General features: G+C 43.1%; 1 long non-coding RNA gene across 4 annotated transcripts in view; it reads left to right on the top strand.

Annotated features, from left to right (window-relative positions):
• Nucleotides 1–13,005, top strand: part of LOC120396817 — a 95,146-nt gene extending 82,141 nt beyond the window's left edge. For all 4 annotated transcript variants that reach the window (XR_005593407.1, XR_005593410.1, XR_005593408.1 and 1 more), the window contains exon 4: nt 10,008–13,005. This is a non-coding gene — a long non-coding RNA (uncharacterized LOC120396817). The remainder of the gene's footprint in view (nt 1–10,007) is intronic.
• Nucleotides 13,006–18,043: the final 5,038 nt, after the last annotated feature.

The following is an 18,043-nucleotide window of genomic DNA, read 5'->3' on the forward strand; positions in this document are numbered from 1 at the left end:
AAATTCCACTGCAGCGATTTGATGGCCCTCAGCAGGACTAGTATTTTCTAATTTAATAAATCAATAAATCTACACGGGGAAGAGCTGCATATTTTTTTTTCTTCAGGTGAGAGGTTAAGTAGCTGTTAAATACTGTTCTTGGAAAAGAAACATAAGGGAATCCCTTCAAACCTGGACTCTTTGATAACAAAGTGCAGCTATAGAGATTTTTAAACACATACAGCACATATATAACTTTTCCAGTCAAATCATTTATCTCTCAGATAGGCCATTTATTCTTTTCTGTGGATAAGGCTGCTTTGATTACGTAATGACAGCTGTGCGAATATATGGACTGTGGCAATGGGCTGGCAGCCACTTCATTGTCAATTTCTCTTTGTTCTCAGAGAAAGGAAAGGCACAATGGAGAGGGTTTCATCCACATGTCAGACATATGAGGGACAAAAGGATGATGGGAACTGACTGAACTACATGATCCAAGTCACCCCAGGAAGCACTATATTTTAGCCTTACTTAACAATGGTCGGGTGGTCTGTGGTTGCTCCATTTGTAATTAGTTAATAATAATAGTTAAATTACAGTAGAGACTCATCACCACCTTGATCAATGAATGAAAGAAACAAGGACTGAAAGATATTTTTCACCTAGAAATCTGGCAGTTTTACCGGAGCATTAACCCTTTCCATGATGGCAGTTTTCCATACTGCCAGTTAAATGAATGCTTAGAGTTTAGTGTTTCCAAAATTTTCCTTGGATGTTTGTCTGAAAAATGAAGGGAGTTAACTGGGCCAGGTGGGCCCAGAAATATCTACGTTTAATGTTCAGTGTTCCCACTCTTACTGTAATACCTACAGATGACTGCTTACAAAAGCTGTGTGAAAAACAGAATTTTTGATGTGCTGGCAATTCCATACATTAAAAATAAATTGTTTTGGGTTGAACCAGAACCATTTTTAAAATTTTTTTTGGCAAATTTAAATGTTGAAAAAACTAGTTCTGGGTCAAACAAAATGCTTCGTTTGACACAAAATTAAATGTTTTATTTTGATGTCAAGTGCTTTGTTTTGAAATTTTATTCAAATTTTTTTAAAGTCACTCAACTGTGAAAATCAAAGAAATTCATTCTGAAAATGTCAGAATGAAACATTTCAACTTTTTTTGAATGGGGATGGTGTTTGACCACTAATAAATAAAACTGACACAAGTGCACAGAATGTTTTGATGTTGCTTAATCTGCATTTCCTCTCTGAAAAAAATTTCAACTGAAACATTTCAGCCAGCTCTATGGCTAATGGTTGTCTAGAGAGCCAGTGAGTAGAACTGTCTAGGAATTGTTTAAGGAAACATTTTTGCCTCAGAAAAGGAAGATTCATCAAAACAAAACAGTTCACAGATAAAGGTTGGTTTCAACAAATTTCCCATTTAGAATTTTTTTCCAAATTTTTTCTGAATTGTCAAAATGTCCTATTTTGACATTTTTTAAATGAAAACTTGCTTTTGTTCAAAATTGCTTTTTGTTTTGAATGTTAATTTATAATAAAAATGTAAATAAAAAAAAGGACAAAATCAAAGTGGAACATTTTGAAATGAGATTGATGCATTTTGGTTGACCTGATCCAAATTAATTCTCAGATTTTGGTTCACAGAAATATTCAAGATTTAGATATTTTTTTTTGGTCCTGAATTGAGTAAGAAATTTTTTCAAAGTCTCAGTCTCAGAGGATGGCAAAACTTGTAAATTGTAGCTACTATGTAATCATGTGTTTTCTTATCACTGGCAAATAAGTTGTCTCTGAGTACATATGAACTGTTGAATAAGAAGGTGATATTTTTATGGAGTTACTTTTTAGTGACATCTCACTGTATTGCCAGTAGTTAGAGGACAAGTCTGTTTATCTGTCGACATGCTTTTTAATGTTGTGTGCGAACCAAATTCAGTGGGTCTCAAAGTTTCAGTGATCCAAAGCAAGAAGATTCAGTTCACCACAGTTCATGACTCCCAAGTTCCACCTGGAATTTCAAGTTTATGTAAACACAGTGTCTGCTTTAGAGATGTTGAGAATCAGAAACAGAAGGTGCCCTGGCATAGTGTGAGGGAACTTGTACACCAGCTATCCAGCGTATGTCTAGAAATAGGGGAGAACTATCAATCCTTCTGGTTTTGAAGCCAGAAATTTACCCACAAATGTAAATAGCAAATAAACCAAAAGCTAAGACAATTTTTCTAATATTTCAGTATTAACTATAATGATGTTGACATATTTAAAGGTTCTGTCTTGTTCAACAGTTTTTTTTAGGGCTATTGATTCCTGGCTGATTCTCAGATTCCCTGCAATCCCAAGCCCTTACTAGCTGCCAAAAATAATGAACTATTCGAATGAATGTCACAAATTTCCCACCAGACACCTAGTTCCCATATCATTTTATGGATTGCCCATATGAGGCAACCTGAGGGACACCTAAGGTAAAATCACCGTACTGCAGTCTACCTGTTTTGCCTTGAAATGAGGCAATATTTTTATTATTCTCTGAAGTCTGGTTTTCAAACATTCTCTTCTCTATCCATCTTCAGCTTTGTCTGTAAAGGAGTAGTTCTCTCTTGGCAATGTGTCTGTGAGAGACCACCCTTAAATATGATGCTGCAAAAGAATATGCTATAATTATAGCAATTATTACACTATTTACAAGGCCAAAAAGCATACAGTATAGGCAACATGAAATAAAAATGGACTATAAAGAAATCATATTACTACAGGTATTTCCTTGTCATTGAAATGCATTACTTCTAAGATTTATATATCTGACCTCACTTACACCTGTGTAAAACCTTTGTATTCCAGTAGTATTACTTCTGATTTACACTGGTGTCAGATCAAATACAGTCCCCTTATTCAAACTAGTCATAGGTGAGCTCATTTTGCCTAACCTGAAACCCACTTAAACATTGTGGGTTTAAAAGCCTGACTTAAAACTTAAATATTATTGGTTTGGATTCTACTTTGGAGAGGATTTAAAGAAAAGGAGCAGAGATTGAGAGGGGAGAAAAAAATCCATTTAAAAATAGCATGTCTGTAAATATATTTGATATATGGGCCTGATTCTGTCATCCTTATTCAAGTAAATTCTTAAGTACTTTCAAGACCAGGTTCCATATCTAGGAGCTAGTATTGCTCAGCTCTAATCATAATAAAAATAATACTGGCTAATACTGAAAAGCCTTTGAGCTGATAAAGGAATGGCAAGCTATCTGTGAATAACCTACATTCCCCAGTCTAGTAAATTTTGCTTCTACTTTGGGATCTTATAATTCCATTTCCAATCTCAAGGTGAACCAGGTTGGAAAACCAAGGATAGATTTAGGACATTATGGATTTTTTTTCCACATTGGTTGATTAGCTTCAGACATTTTATTTGATTAATGTCTAAAAGCTCTAATTAGCAATGGCTAATCTTCACCACAGATGTTTGGTATTGATTTTGCCTCCAGTAAACTAATCTAATTGCCCTCCTTATCAGAGGTTGGGTGGGTATTGAAATAACCAACTTGTTCATGCACTCATGGTTACCATCAAAATGCCAGTGGGTAATAGGATAATGCTGTCTGTTAGGTACCTGAAAAAACCAGGCATGGAGTTGAGTAAATAGAGGAATTTACCACCAAAACTGACCAGGTGGAGAATTGGGGTCAATCCTATTGCACCAGAATTGCTTGCCCTCTTAAGGAAAGAGAATGTTCCCCTCTGTTGCAAAGAAGAGTAGAGGAGATACAAATAGGAGAGACAGGAGAAGAAAAACATATTTCTTAACTGAGCTGCTGGGGAGGAAGAAAGGACAAGGAGAACGTAGTCAGCAGCTATTCACATATGAAAACGTCCTTCTTAGTGAACTGTCTGCCTCCAATGGTGGTGCAATGCCACCCCTAAAAAGTGGTGTGAACACTATCAGTAATAAGACATCCCTCACCACTTCCTTTAATAAAACCTTGTTTTCAAAGGCTTTGAAATTGACTATAAAAATTTGTGGTAGGTTGAAACTTAGCCATAAAAAACAAAACAAGCTGACAAACAAAAATCCCACCTCCACTTACAGCAAGATATTTTCTTAAATAAAATTTGAAGACCCCTGATTTTTGAGTCACACACACACACAAAATCAGAAATGATGATTTATTTTGCCTTCCACTAGATAAGAAATGCTTTAGTTTTTAAAGCCACATTTTGGAAGTGATTAGTCCAATGACGTGGACATTTATTGTTTTGCAAAAAAAGAATATCAATGACTGAGTTAGAGTGTTGATGAAATGTGTTTTCAGTGACAATTTCATGAGGCATTTTAGCTCCCGATTTTATTAAAGATCAACAGAATTGTTGACACTACAAGTTAGTTTCTCATGTAAGCAGTAGATGTGAGGGTGTCACATACAAAAGATAAGGGAAGACCACAGAAAGGATGCAGTATGCATAGTTTGCAGTAAGTATATTTACTGCTCTAAAAGTTATATTAATGTTATTAGCTCAACCCATTTTTCTCCAATACGTCAGTTAATTTGTTACAGTCATTCAATTTCTCTTAATTCTCTTATTCTTCTCCACTACATTTCTGTAGAGGGTGTTTATTTTAGTCACCATGTAGCCTGATCCTGTAAACTCGTATTTACATAACTAGTTCTAATGACTACTCACATGAGTAGGGAGATGTGGGATCCTTCTGCTTTTTCATTTTACTCTGAAAACATGGAGAAATAATTGAACATACAGAAATTGAGCAATTTGTGGCTTGATTCTGTGGATTCTCAGCCTGCCCCTGAAATGTCTCCAGGAACAGTTGCCACCATTAAGTGTAGGACATACTGCAAATACTTTTACTCTTGTTATCACTACAACAGCTCCTCTATGCCTTCTAGCAGTTTGCTCAGTGGAGGAGAAAGAATGAGGCTTGCCACTGACACTATGGACAGTATTCAGTAGTATGATTGTTTTTCTCAGGTTGACAGCTAGCACTGAGCCATGGCATTCTTCAGGCATATATGTGAACTCCATCGGCTATGTCATGAACCCCGAAAATATTCACTGCTCTAGGGATTCACTTAAATAAATAGGTTAATTTGAGCATACATGTACAGCAATTTGAAAAGCTAGCACTTGCTTTCTATTGGTTTTCCTTTGATGGGCAATCTGCCAGCTAATGTGGGCCAATAGGGAGGTATTAATTTATTTGTAGTAGCAACCATTATGTGCTAGATACTTTCTTGACATTAAAGAAAGGACAGTCCTTGCCTCGAGAAGCTATCTATGGGCAGACCCACAAATAGAAGTTAAGGGAAAGGAATGAAAATAGATATATATTATACAAATCAACTAGATCAGCTGTGGGCAGCAGGACAGAAGCGAGCCATTAAGAGAGACTTAAATGTGGACAGGGTAGGGGACCTCTGGAGGAGCTCAGGGAGGTTGTACCATACATTCTGGGCTGTGCAGGAGGAGGCATGGAAGCGCATGTGCAAGAAGTTGTCAAATGGGTGTCAAGGACAGCAATACTGGTGGGGCGGTGAGGATAGGAGACCATGACACTTGACAAGGGAGGATAAGTCGGAGGGGCAGAGTTATAATGAGCTTTGAAGATGATGGCAGTGGTGGGGACAGTGATACAGAATGGAGGAAGTGAAGAAAACTAGGAAGGAAAGATCAGGTCTTTCCTTTTGGCCTTCAGTTTAAGTTGGAGACAAGACATCCAAGAGGGGACATCAGAATGATGCTGAGAATGAGGGGCTGGGTGGAAGGAGACAGGTTGGTGGTAAACAGCTGGATTTGTAAGTCAATAGCATACACATGCTACCTGAATCTGTGAGCAGGTGAGATTGCCCAGAAACAGTGTGTAAAATTAAAGGAGCAAAAGCCCTGGATGGAGCCATGGGGGAACCTCCCACAAACAGTGATAGAAGTAGGCCCGTTTACAGTGAACCACTTAAACACATCTACGGTACCCAGGGGTGGCTCTAGGCATTTTGCTGCCCCAAGCACGGCAGGCAGGCTGCCTTCGGCAGCTTGCCTGCGGGAGGTCCGCCGAAGCCGCGGGACCAGCAGACCCTCCTCAGGCAAGCTGCTGAAGGCAGCCTGCCTGCCGCCCTCGCGGCGACCGGCAGAACGCCCCCAGTGGCTTGCCGCCCCAAGTATGTGCTTGGTGTGCTGGGGCCTGGAGCTGCCCCTGACGGTACCACTTAGTAGAACCATCCCTCTCTTTCTGGCATCTCCTCTTTGGGGCTTAGGGAAGGTCCCTGACTGGTAAAATCTTTTAAAAGGTGGCGGTGGTGGGGAGGAATATTAAGAGCAGCACAGGGTTTGTCATGTTTGGTGTTAAGCCAGGAAACCTGCCATGGAACCCAGAGCAGTGAATGTGGTCAGTTGTCTCTATGGCGATTCCCCTCCCCACCCCCCCCCCCACACTGTTTTCATCATGTTTGACATTTTGGTGGCTACTTCGTTCCAGCCTAGAGGCCTTGGGCAGGGAGCTGAGGAGATAAGGGATTTTGCTTGGATTTGAAAACGTGCACGAGTCAAAAAATGTGAAAATCATGGAACTGACGCGTTGGCTGTGGCAGCTGTGTTAGAGATTGAGGTGCCACTTGCTGTGAATGCACTGGGGCAAAAGGAACTACATACGGTATAAAACTCCTTCGGCCATACAGGATCTCTGGAGATAGGCAGGCAGCCAATAGACACACAGAGAGAATGGCAACCTGTTCTCAATGCACATATGTCATTATTCAGCTTTTAAACAAACTTGCTCCATGGCACTGTGTAGAAAGAGCCACTGCTGGGGCGAGGGGGGAGAGAGATTGGGGACCAGGGAAGAGAGTTAGGGCCAGAGGAGGCAGAGACAGAGGCACAGGATGCAGAGAGAACCAGGTTCAGAAGAGGCAGCAGTGGGCTGGAGGAGCTGGAAGGAGGCAAAGAAAGATGTGGCTGAAGAGCCTTAAGATTGAGGACCTAAAAAGGGCAGCTGGTGGGAGCCAGGACCATGTGAATACAAATTAAGAGCCATATAAGGCAAATATGCAATAACAATGCAGAGGAAATGGAATTTATTTGCATTTGGTGTGGGTGGCCATATTCCCTATCCTCTTGTCTTCCCTTGGATCTGGCAGTTAAGAGTGGTGAGGCAACCCCAACCAATGAAGGTAAATTCATCCTAGGTATTGTTATGACCTATTCTGAACATTCATTTCCTGCCTTACTTTGGTGGAGTGTGATGGGAGCCGCTGTTAGCTGGTGGAAGTGGGATTTTACAATGAAAGCCTGCTCTAAATAAAGTAGATTTTTGCAAGGCAGATAGCTGTACAATAATAGCACAGTCAATAAAAAGGGTGTGTGGGAGGAAGGGAAATCTTGCAAAGAAATCTCTTAATTATTTTCCCCTCCCACCCCCACTCCGTAAGCTAATACATGTTTTACTGATAACCATATTGTATCCTTGTGTGGCCTGATAGGGCTTTTGTTTACTCTACACAGGACAGGCTAGGTAGAGAGTAAGTTGAGCAGCGTAGTCAGTTTTGAGTTACACAAGAAATACATCCCAGACTGCCCCAAATATTTGTAAAATTTTCATGTGTGTCATTCTTAGACTGTAAGCTCTTCAGGACAGGAACTGGGTCTACCTCTGTGTTTGTACAACAGAACTCCTGACTCGGAGCAAGGGCTCTGGGTGCTTCCATGATATAAAGAAATAATAATACACCTCTACCTTGATATAACACTGTCCTTGGGAGCCAAAAAATCGTACCGTGTTATAGGTGAAACCGCATTATATTGAACTTGCTTTGATCCCCGAAGTGCACAGCCCCGCCTCCCCAGAGCACTGCTTTACTGCGTTATATCCAAATTCGTGTTATATCGGGTGGTGTTATATCGAGGTAGCGGTGTAGTTCTTAAGAGAAGGGCACTTAGAGCCTGATGCTGAGCACCTGCAACTCCCACCGTATTGCTATTGATAATTATTTGTACTGCTGCAGAGCCTAGGGCCCCGCAGCCATGTAGCAGGACCCTACATAGCCAGCTTCAGCATTTCTGGCCAGCCTTTAAATGATTTTTTACAATACCCTTACCTCTTCCTGCCCCCTCCCCATCTCTTCCCGCTCAGTTCCACCCCCTCCCCTGAGCACGTTGCGCCCTCGCTCCTCTCCCCTCCCTCCCAGCTAGGGTGACCAGATGTCCTGATTTTATAGGGACAGTCCCAATATTTGGGGCTTTGTCTTATGTAGGCAACTATTATCCCCCACCCCATCCCGATTTTTCACATTTGCTATCTGGTCACCCTACCTACAGCGCCTCCTGATGCCGTGAAACAGGCGCTGAGAGGGAGGAGGAGACTCTGATCTGTGAGGCCCACCGGGGGGGGGAGGGTCTAGTAGGGGGTGTTCCTCCTCGCCCCTTCCCCTGCCCACCTGATGCTCACCTCCCTGTTGGCCTGCTAACCCCACTCACCCACCCGCCTCACCTCCTTGCCCGCAGGGCCCCCCAAAGCGTGGGGCCTGGGGGCAGTCACCCCGATTCACCATACCCAAGGGATGGCTCTGGATGGGCCATTAGAGTTAATGGAAAGACATTGAGACAACTGGGGATTTCACCACTTGGAATATCTATAGTGACTGAAGGAAAAACTAAACTGTTACAAAACTTTTCCCTTTGAAAATGGAAGAGGTTTGATGTGAAATCCATCCAGAAACTGAGGGAAAGCCTCTAAGCGGGAAGCTGTCCAGGAAATGCTGGTCCCCTCCTATAGCTAGGGAGCATGCTGGGAAACTGTGCAAAGGCAAGAGGTAACTTGTATTAGAAAGGGATTTTATCTAATACAGAAATGTACAGCCGAGGTTCTATTTCTGTATTGACTGTGTAACTTGTATGTGTTTGCACAACAGAGACATGTTTGGGGTAAAAATCAACAAAAGGTTTATTTAATAGAAAAAACACAGATTCAAAATGAAACAGTAAGGGGAAGCAAACTGTATGGAGTGTGTGCACCAAAGTGAACTGATAACTGGGGGACATGTTTCACACCTCTGGGGGTAACAAGAGGGGGAACAGTCCAGATATCTGGCAATTAAGAACTTGGGGAGGAAGGATTTGGGGAGACTGGTGTCCCCCTGCAAGGAGTAATGAGGCTGGTGAGAGCCATGTTGAGAGCTTATCCTTGTGGGCTGGCTACTGGTGTCGGGAGTCTGGAGCACAGCTGCATGGCACCCCAAAGTTTTACAGGGCGGGTGATGACCTGTCTGGGTGATCCCCCAAATGTCACCTCTTCTTCCATCACATCCACTACGTGCAGAACATCCTTCCTGAACTGACCTGCGAACGCGCTACCCCCTTCCACATTCAAATTCTTCCCAAAGGCTCACTTCAGCTAGAATTCTTATAACTAGATTGTGGAAACTGAAGTTATTCTATATAACTATCCCACCCCGCACCAAACAAAATAAATCATTTAGTTATATTGATGTGGACTATTGTCACCTAACCATAAATTGAATCATTTTAATAGACCAGTACAGTTATAAAGCAGCACAACCCCTCTAGTGTGGACACAATTAGATCAACATAAAGGTGCCTTATACTGGTATAGCTACTGAAGGGGAATAATCTATACTGATAGGAAATTGCTTTATATTGGCATAATTGTGGCCACACTACTAGTGTACCTATTGGTACCAATTCACACCTAACTGAAATGGTTATTGCAGCGTAAAAGCCATGTGTAGAGCAGGTCTCAGATCTTAGGACCAGGGAGCTGCATTCTTTTGTGTTTGGAAAGTGCCTCACATGTTGTAGGAACTACCAGACCTGAATAACAGCAGCAGGTCATTCTAGGAGACTTTTGCGACAGATATGGCAATTTCCTGCAATATCCTGGGCAAACCTTACTGAATTAAGTTTATGTATCTTAGTAGTTCATTGTTTTAAAAATATTTGTGCAAATATTTATGTATTCTTATGGATTGTATGTAATCTCTCTAGGAAGAAGACATGACTAATTTAAAGCCTGGGAAATGTGAGCTTCAAAGGACTATCTGAAACAATGTGCCAGACAAAAATGAGCTCTTAAAGTTAAGTGGGCTTCCCAGGAAATCCTTAGTGGGAGGTGTATGCAAATATACCCCCTCCACTTATGCAAGATCTCAGCCATTGGAAACTTTGCCCTGGGGAGAGATGACCTTTGTCTGCTGATTACCTGGTACATGAGGATAAGATCAGAGGCCCAAACAAATGACTCAGATTCATGGGGGGGTGTGTGTGTGTTGTTTGGGGCCAAGGCAGTTATGAATTTGTAACAACAACAAAAAAGATGATAACCCTTGCTAGGGTTTGAAGGACTGACTCCTACCAGAGGAATTGCTGGGGTTGGGGTAACCTTATTAGCATGTGTCTGGGTTCCACTGTGGTTTTAATTTGTTTTCTCTGGCATGCTTTCACCTGAGGCATAAATATGATTGCTTAGGAAAGCTGTGTGGTACCTTATAACAGCTAACAAAGACGCTGTCCGTAGCCTCTGAGGAGAAAAGCAAGGCCTGCTTAGGCAGTCTGATGTGCTGGGGAATTCATACTGTGGGCAGGGAACTGTGCAGCCTGGAAATACCCTGATCAAGAGGGAGTGAGATGCACATCTCCACCCCAGAGAAGTGACAGCTGGGGAAACCAAAAGCCTAAGAATGGGTGCCCTTGCTGGACCATTGAGGGGGAATACTGTGATGACCACTTCCTCATCTAGTGCAGGACGTGGCTTCCTGCTCTGGGCCACAAAGAGAGCCAAGGGCACAAACCTTTTGGGGAAAGAAAAAGAAAAAATGAAACACTGCCTGGAGAAGGCTTTGGTGTATCATCCCTACTTCCATCTCCTGTTTCCTCAGACATTAATTCATTCGTTCCTGTAACAGACACAGAAGAGGGGAAAAAAACACATGAACTATTACTGAGAAAATGGATGTATTAAACTCCTCAATCCAAAGGAACATATGACGAAAGGAGACGAAACGGGTCCCCTTCCAAATGGCCAGTATTTGACTATACCTGAGAAGGAAATAGCATGCCAGCTGCTGCTATCATACTGTAGGGAAAACCATTGTACAACAAGATGGAGGGGGAAAAAAATTAATGGAGCTCCCCTTAAAAAAATGGAATTGCCTAAAGGAGAGAAAAATGGACACATCTATAGCCAGACTGAAAAGAAAGTAGCTGCTATTATTGCTATGTGGGAGGACTGAATTCTTGTTTTTTGCTTGACTCCATAGTCGTGAGGCAGGAAGGGCTGAGTTCACTGTAGTTGAGAGTATCTTCTTGTCCCTCTTTTATGCAAGGAGCAGCCTTGTACACTACTTTGTATTTTCATTGAGACTTTCATTCCAAGGACCTCAAAGTACTTCAGAAACATTATTTAACACTTGTGACACCCATATAAGGTCAGCAATCTTGTTATCTCAGTTTCACAGCTAGGTTACATGAACTGTCCAAGGTAAAACAGATCTTTAAACAGACCCAGAAGTCCTAGCTCTCAGTCCTATGTTTCAGACTCTAGACAACATTCACTCCTTTGATGGTCAGGTTTCCTGCTGTACAACGTCTAAGAGCGAGCGGGCGAGAGAGTGCCTGGAGTAAAACGTCTAATGTGGGAGGGAGGAAGGGAAGTTTTGTGGTTTCAAAAAGGGCTCAGTGAATTACTTTTCCCTGCTGGAATAAAGTTATGTTATGGTGTTATTGTAGCAAGACATTCACTTGGCAATAAACAGTCCCTTGAAGCTGAATTTGGCAAAGTCTCAGCTTGGGAAGCAATAATTTTTTTCAGAGAATCTGGAAAAAATATCCATTGGGTTCTTTTAAAATGACACAGCATCAGTGTTAATTTTACAAGTGTGTTAGATGGAAGGGAGAGAAGAACCACAGAATACAGAGAAAAGTGAAGTTTAATGGTTTAAAATATTTTTTTCACATTTAGCTTAAAAATTGTTTTCTGCTGAAATTGTCCAGGTTTTAATTTAGAGGTGCTCGAGGGGTGCAGTATGCTATTTCAGATAAACCTTCATATTTTGACTACATAACCACCTTCCACTATTTGGGTGACCACTAAAGCAGGTCTAAATATTAATAAGAGTTTTTCAGAAATTTTGAATATGGTTTCTTTCTATTGGTTTTTTAAATGGACCAACTTTTCATTTTTCCAAATTATCTGCAGGATTTTTAAAAACAGACTTTCCCTTGAAAATCCAAATTTTTCAAAATGAACTGTTTCAATTATGAAATTGAAAATGTTTGTAAACAAGTTCTCAATTTTGAAAATCCCAACATGTGACTAAGCTAAGCAATCACAGTTGATAATGAAACCCTGTGAAAAGTGATCACCATTACAGAAAAAAAAAAACGAATAAAAGTTGCCATAGAAAATTCTTGAAAAATGGAAAATCTTGGGAAAAATCCAAGTTTTTGAAAGAATTTCCACTTACAAAATTTGGCGTTTTTTTTAATGTGAGAAATAATTTCAACCATCACTAGTTAACATCCACGTATGTAACTTTTTTATTTCAAATAAAACTGTGTCATCTACAATCTATTTTGGTCTTTCTCTCCCTTTTTCTCTCAAGGCTACAAAGGGTAGAGAAACGTGTTGGTGTAAAAATCTCCACCAAGATATCTAGCAGTGCATGTTGTGATAACTCAGCCTACAACTTTATCCTAATTTTAAGCTCAATTGTTAAAAAAATTTTTTGAAAGCTCATAAGATGTAACAATAACCCATAATAACAAAGGCTGATGGAAAATAGATCAAGTTGCTTTCAATAATGAATGTTATTAACAGATGCAAGAAAACCAGGGAGACTAAGTTAGTCCAAACAAAAGAAGGCCACACTGATATAATTCAAGGACTATGTGAAAATCATGCTTGGTGAAAACAAGATGTGAAACTAGGAATTAATGAACCAAAATTGGTTTGTTGGCAACTAGGCCTAATTGGTGGACAAAATAATGAGGGGATGGGCTATTCCACTCATCACTCCGGTTTTGGGGGAGAAAAGAACAGATGGAGGCTATTGGAGCAAGCTTCATCATCATGGCTGCCACTCCCACCATAGGCGCTGACTTTCCAATGTGATGGGGGGTGCTCGACCCCTGGCTCTGCCCCAGGCCCTGCCCCTACTCCACCCCTTCCTCCAAAGCCCCGCCCAACTCCACCTCTTACCGCCCCTGCTCCACCCTGCCCCGCCTCTTCCTAACCCATTTCACCCCTCCCCCCAGCGCGCCACCCTCTCACTCCTCCCCCTCCCTCCCAAAGCCTCCTGAACACCGTGAAAGAGATGATTACCGTGGGTGGGAGGCGCAGGGAAGTGGGGAATGTTGATTAGCGTGGCCTGCCTGTGGGTGGCAAACACTGTGGGGCAGGGAGGGAGCTGCTGAGCACCCACCATTTTTTCCCCCGTGGGTTGTCCAGCCCTGGAGAACCCACGGAGTTGACGCCTATGACCCCCACCATGTCTTGGGACCCCCAGACCTTTATCATCAGTGGAGTAGTGGAGCCAGATGATCTAACTTCTTTTCTTTTCTCTGAAAGGATCATTATTACCATCTTTAATACTGTCTAAGAGATGGTCAAACAAAGGGATTTTTCCTTCTAAAACTCTCTCCAGCTACAGGGAAAGAAATGTTAAAATTAGAGCCTTGCTTCATACTTTACATTTCAAATGTTTCAAGTGTTTTTCCTTCATTTCTGTATCTATAATAAAAGGTTTAAAAGGATTTTTACTGGTGTGTCTGCCATGGTAATAAGCAGGCTGAGGTCTCTGTATATCAAACCCTGAACCTTGTTTAACTTTATTCAGGGTTGGACAGTGACTGGGTTATGTTAATGCCATTAGCCCATTTATTCCATTTACATTAATACAACAGGCGATACAAGTAAGATGGAACATGCTGAGTTTTGGATGAAATTAATTAGCCTCCATAAGCTTCATATGTCCCTGCAGTTCTGCTTAAAAACAAATGAACCAGAGCCAGTCAGAGCTCACGGAGAATTTCAAGTCCTAAGCAGCTGGGATTAACTCAGGTATAGTGTTTTATTTGTGTATTTATTTACTGGGAGGCTAATGACTTGATACATTTAGATTTTGTAATTTAAATGTCTAGCTTAAACATTTCGCAAACAAAACAGAACTACTTATTAAAACTTACCTCAGGTGCATGCCATTATTATTCTGACAACCCCAGAGAGGATGTCTGATCACAAGAACCCTGCCAGCTCATAGTCCAGCAATATATTCCCTGCCAACATCACTACTATGCTTGGAGTTATATGCAAAGAAGATAGTACATGCTTTTCTCTGAACTGAGTTTCATCTACAGAAATTATCTATCCAGAAGGTATGTCTTTAATGGAATTGATACAGCTAGGTGAGATTTTGCCCCACAGATTAAACTGAATACTTATCCAAATCAGAAACTGCCAACATTTTTTTCTGCTACTAATTTGTGAACTGATCTTCAGCTCAGATCAATTTTTAACACAGAATGTGATTTTAGTGCTTTTGGGTATTCTGGAAATAAACCATCAAACACTAAAGATCCTGATATTGAAAATCTGGATATTTCACCTGCACACAGCATATTTTCAAGAAGCATTTAATGTGCTTGGATTTTTGTCACTTGGACATATTGCACAAGGTAGAGCAGTCAAGGTGACCCCATGGGCCAGGTTCCTACAGAGTCATTACAATGAATTTGGTCTGTGAACTAGGGGAAGGATTTATACAATAGACTAATGGCTTCAAAGGAGCCAGTATGGCCTTCTGGGTGGAAATATCCATTTTTTATCCCTTAAAATGCCGTCTAATTTCCAGGTGGATTTCACACACAGACACTAGGAGTGCTGGGGGAGAAAGGGACAGCAGATGTTCATCACTGGGGTTGGGAGCAGTCAGTGTACCACAGTGTGCTGTGTGGGGAGGGGTACCAATCGAGAGGGGTCGAAGGTGTGTGGGAGGGAGACTGTATTACAGTTTGGGTGTGTGTGAGTGGGCGTCAACAGAATAACAGGAGAGACACTGGATCAGGGTGCTTGATGTGGAGTTTTCAGCAGCAAGAAGGTTCAGGACTTGGGACTTCTTATGGTCGGTGTGACGTTGCACCCCATAATGCTTTATGGAAATATGCTTATGAAAGTAAATATGACATAACTGGAATATGTTTTATGCTAGCTAGGTCATGTAACGTATCTCTGCAAAAGTTATAATCTACTGAATATATTCATCCTATTTGCATGTATGTATCATTTTTGTATTCAAAGTTATGAATATTGGCTGTGTACTTGTTTGATTTTAAGTAGCCTTAGTAAGGCATTTGGACAGCTTCTTTAGAAAGGAATTTGCAAGTTAAGTGCCCAATCAAGAAACACTTAACGGACAATGGATCTTGGAAGGCTCCAATCCACATAAGAACTCTACCTGAGGACGTTCAAGGTAGCATGTGAACAATGGCTGCTACTTGTAAGTTCTGAGTCATGCATGGACATGGGACTTGCCCATGTCACTCCAAAACTCCATCTTGTAGCTGGGATTCTACACAGGGGGAGGGAGGGGTGTTCACCCACAAGAGAAAGTCTATTTAAACCCCTTGGGAGACCCCTCCATTTTGTCTTCAGCTGGCTCAAGAGAGAGCCTCTCCATTCCCAAAGGCAGGGCTGGTGCAACCATTTAGGCAACCTAGGCGGTCGCCTAGGGCACTAGGATTTGGGGGGCACCATATTCTTCAGCAGTGACCGCGGCGGCCGGATCTTCAGCCGCCCCGGTCACCACCGGCACTTAGGCAGAGAGAGCTGGGGAATGGGAGCGCGGGGAGGGCCACCTACAGCAAGTAAGGGGGAGGGGAGGGCAGCACGCAGGGGAACTCCCCGCCCCAGCTCACCCTGCCCCACCTCCTCCACAAGCACGCCATGGCTGCTTCACTTCTCCCGCCTCCCAGGCTTGTGGGGCCAATCAGCTTAGGCGCCGCAAGCCTGGGAGGCGAGAGAAGTGAAGCAGCGATGGGGTGCTCATGCTTGTGCACGGAGCAGGGGTGAGCTGGGGTGGGGTGGGGAGCTGCCGCAAGGGGGGTGTCTCAGGGCAGAGTGGGGGAGCTGCTGTGGGGGGGGGCGCCTCAGGGCGGGGCTGTGGGGGGGGGGAGGGCACAAGGTGGAAGTTTCGCCTAGGGCACGAAACGTCCTTGCACTGGCCCTGCCCAAAGGATATACTTAAAAGAAACTGGAACAAAGGACAGTAACCATGGGGGTATGAGCGATTGCTGGACCCAGACTAGAAGGAGGCTAGTCTGTAAAAGAGGCTTATTGGAACATCTCCGAGGGTGAAATTTTATCTGTATTCAGCTTCTTACTGTATTAGGTTTAGACTTGTGTGTTTTATTTTATTTTGCTTGGTAATTCACTTTGTTCTGTCTGTTATCACCTGGACCCACTTAAATCCTACTCTCTGTATTTAATAAAATCACTTTTTACTTATTTATTAACCCAGAGTATGTATTAATGCTGGGGGGGGGGGGAAACAGCTGTGCATCTCTCTCTATCAGTGTTATAGAGGGCAAACAATGTATGAGTTTATTCTGTATAAGCTTTATACAGTGTAAAACTGATTTATTTGGGGTTTGAACTCCATTGGGAGTTGGGTATCCGAGTGCTGGAGACAGGAGCACTTCTTAAGTTATTTTCAGTTAAGCCTGCAGCTGTTGGGGGACGTGGTTCATACCTGGATCTGGGTTTGTAGCAGGCAAGTGTGTCTGGCTCAAACCAGGCAGGGCACTGAAGTCCCAAGCTGGCAGGGAAAGCAGGGGTAGAAGTAGTCTTGGCACATGAATTGGCAACCCCAAGGGGGTTTCTGTGATCCAACCTCTCAGAGTCAGGATAGAAGATTTGGCAGTGGGGTGGGAGAGGTTTGAGGGGTTGGAGTCAGGGAGAAGTAAGAGGATGTTATGGGGAAGGAGTTTGTGGATTCATTAGCAAGGATGAAAGGAGATCAGGAAAGGTCAGGTAGTTGTCAGGACAGTTGGGTTCAGATCAGGCTGTTTTGAAGGGGCCTGTTTTGTATGGATGAGTGTATGCTGCTTCTCTTCAAGTGCTCAGAGCAGTTTATATCTCGGTTCCAAAAGGAGAGATTAATATGATAGCTGGGGATGGTTCTGTAGGGTTCAATTAAGGCTTAACTAAGCATTTGTTGTACTGAACTTGAGTCAAAATCCCTGCCCGAGATCCTGGAAGGATTTGAAAAGGGGCTGGTTTGGTTTCTTGTGTTTTATAGCTGTGTTCTCACTTTTTTCCCCTAGCTAAATGTTTAAAAACTTTTTAAACTGGCACTGAGGTTTTAACAGAGGGCCGCCTCCAGGCACTAGCCGAGCAAGCTCGTGCTTGAGGCGGCAGATTCTACGGGGCGGCATTCCGCCCAAACCTAGGGTGGCACGGCCGCTTTTTGTTTGTTTGTTTTTTGTTCGTTGCTCCGGCTGCCCTGGAGGGGGTGGCAGCGCGGAGGAGGGGAGCGCCCTGCAGCAAACTCGGCAGGGCAGCCCACGTCCTTCCCTCCCCACCGACCGGAGCAGCATGGAGCCCTCCCACAGGTGGCATGGCGGTCAGGGCTGCGGGGTGAGTGCCCCGCTGAAGCGCTGGCCGCCCCCCTTCTCTCTCTCCCACCCGCTCCCTCCTCCTCCCCATCCCCTCCACTAGACCGGGCGTGCACTCTGCAGCACAGGGAATCCCTCTGGCTCCGGCTGCCCTGTAGGGTTTTTTGTTTTGTTTTTTTCCCCGCTTTGCCGGCCGCGCCATTTTTGTTTTGTCCCCGCCGCCTGCTTTGCCACTTCAGCAGTGCCGTGTCTCCCTCCCTAGCTTTGCTGCTCCAGCTGTGCCGGTTTTTTGTTCCCTCCCCCCGTGCTTTGCCGCTCCGCCCCCCCCCCTTTTTTTTGCTTGGGGTGGCAAAAAAGCCAGAGCCGGCCCTGGCCCAGGGCATCAATTACAGGAAGTGAAGCTTTTCTCTAAG

Source organism: Mauremys reevesii, linkage group 2, assembly GCF_016161935.1.
Source record: "Mauremys reevesii isolate NIE-2019 linkage group 2, ASM1616193v1, whole genome shotgun sequence".
In the NCBI taxonomy this organism is placed as follows: Eukaryota; Metazoa; Chordata; order Testudines; family Geoemydidae; genus Mauremys; species Mauremys reevesii.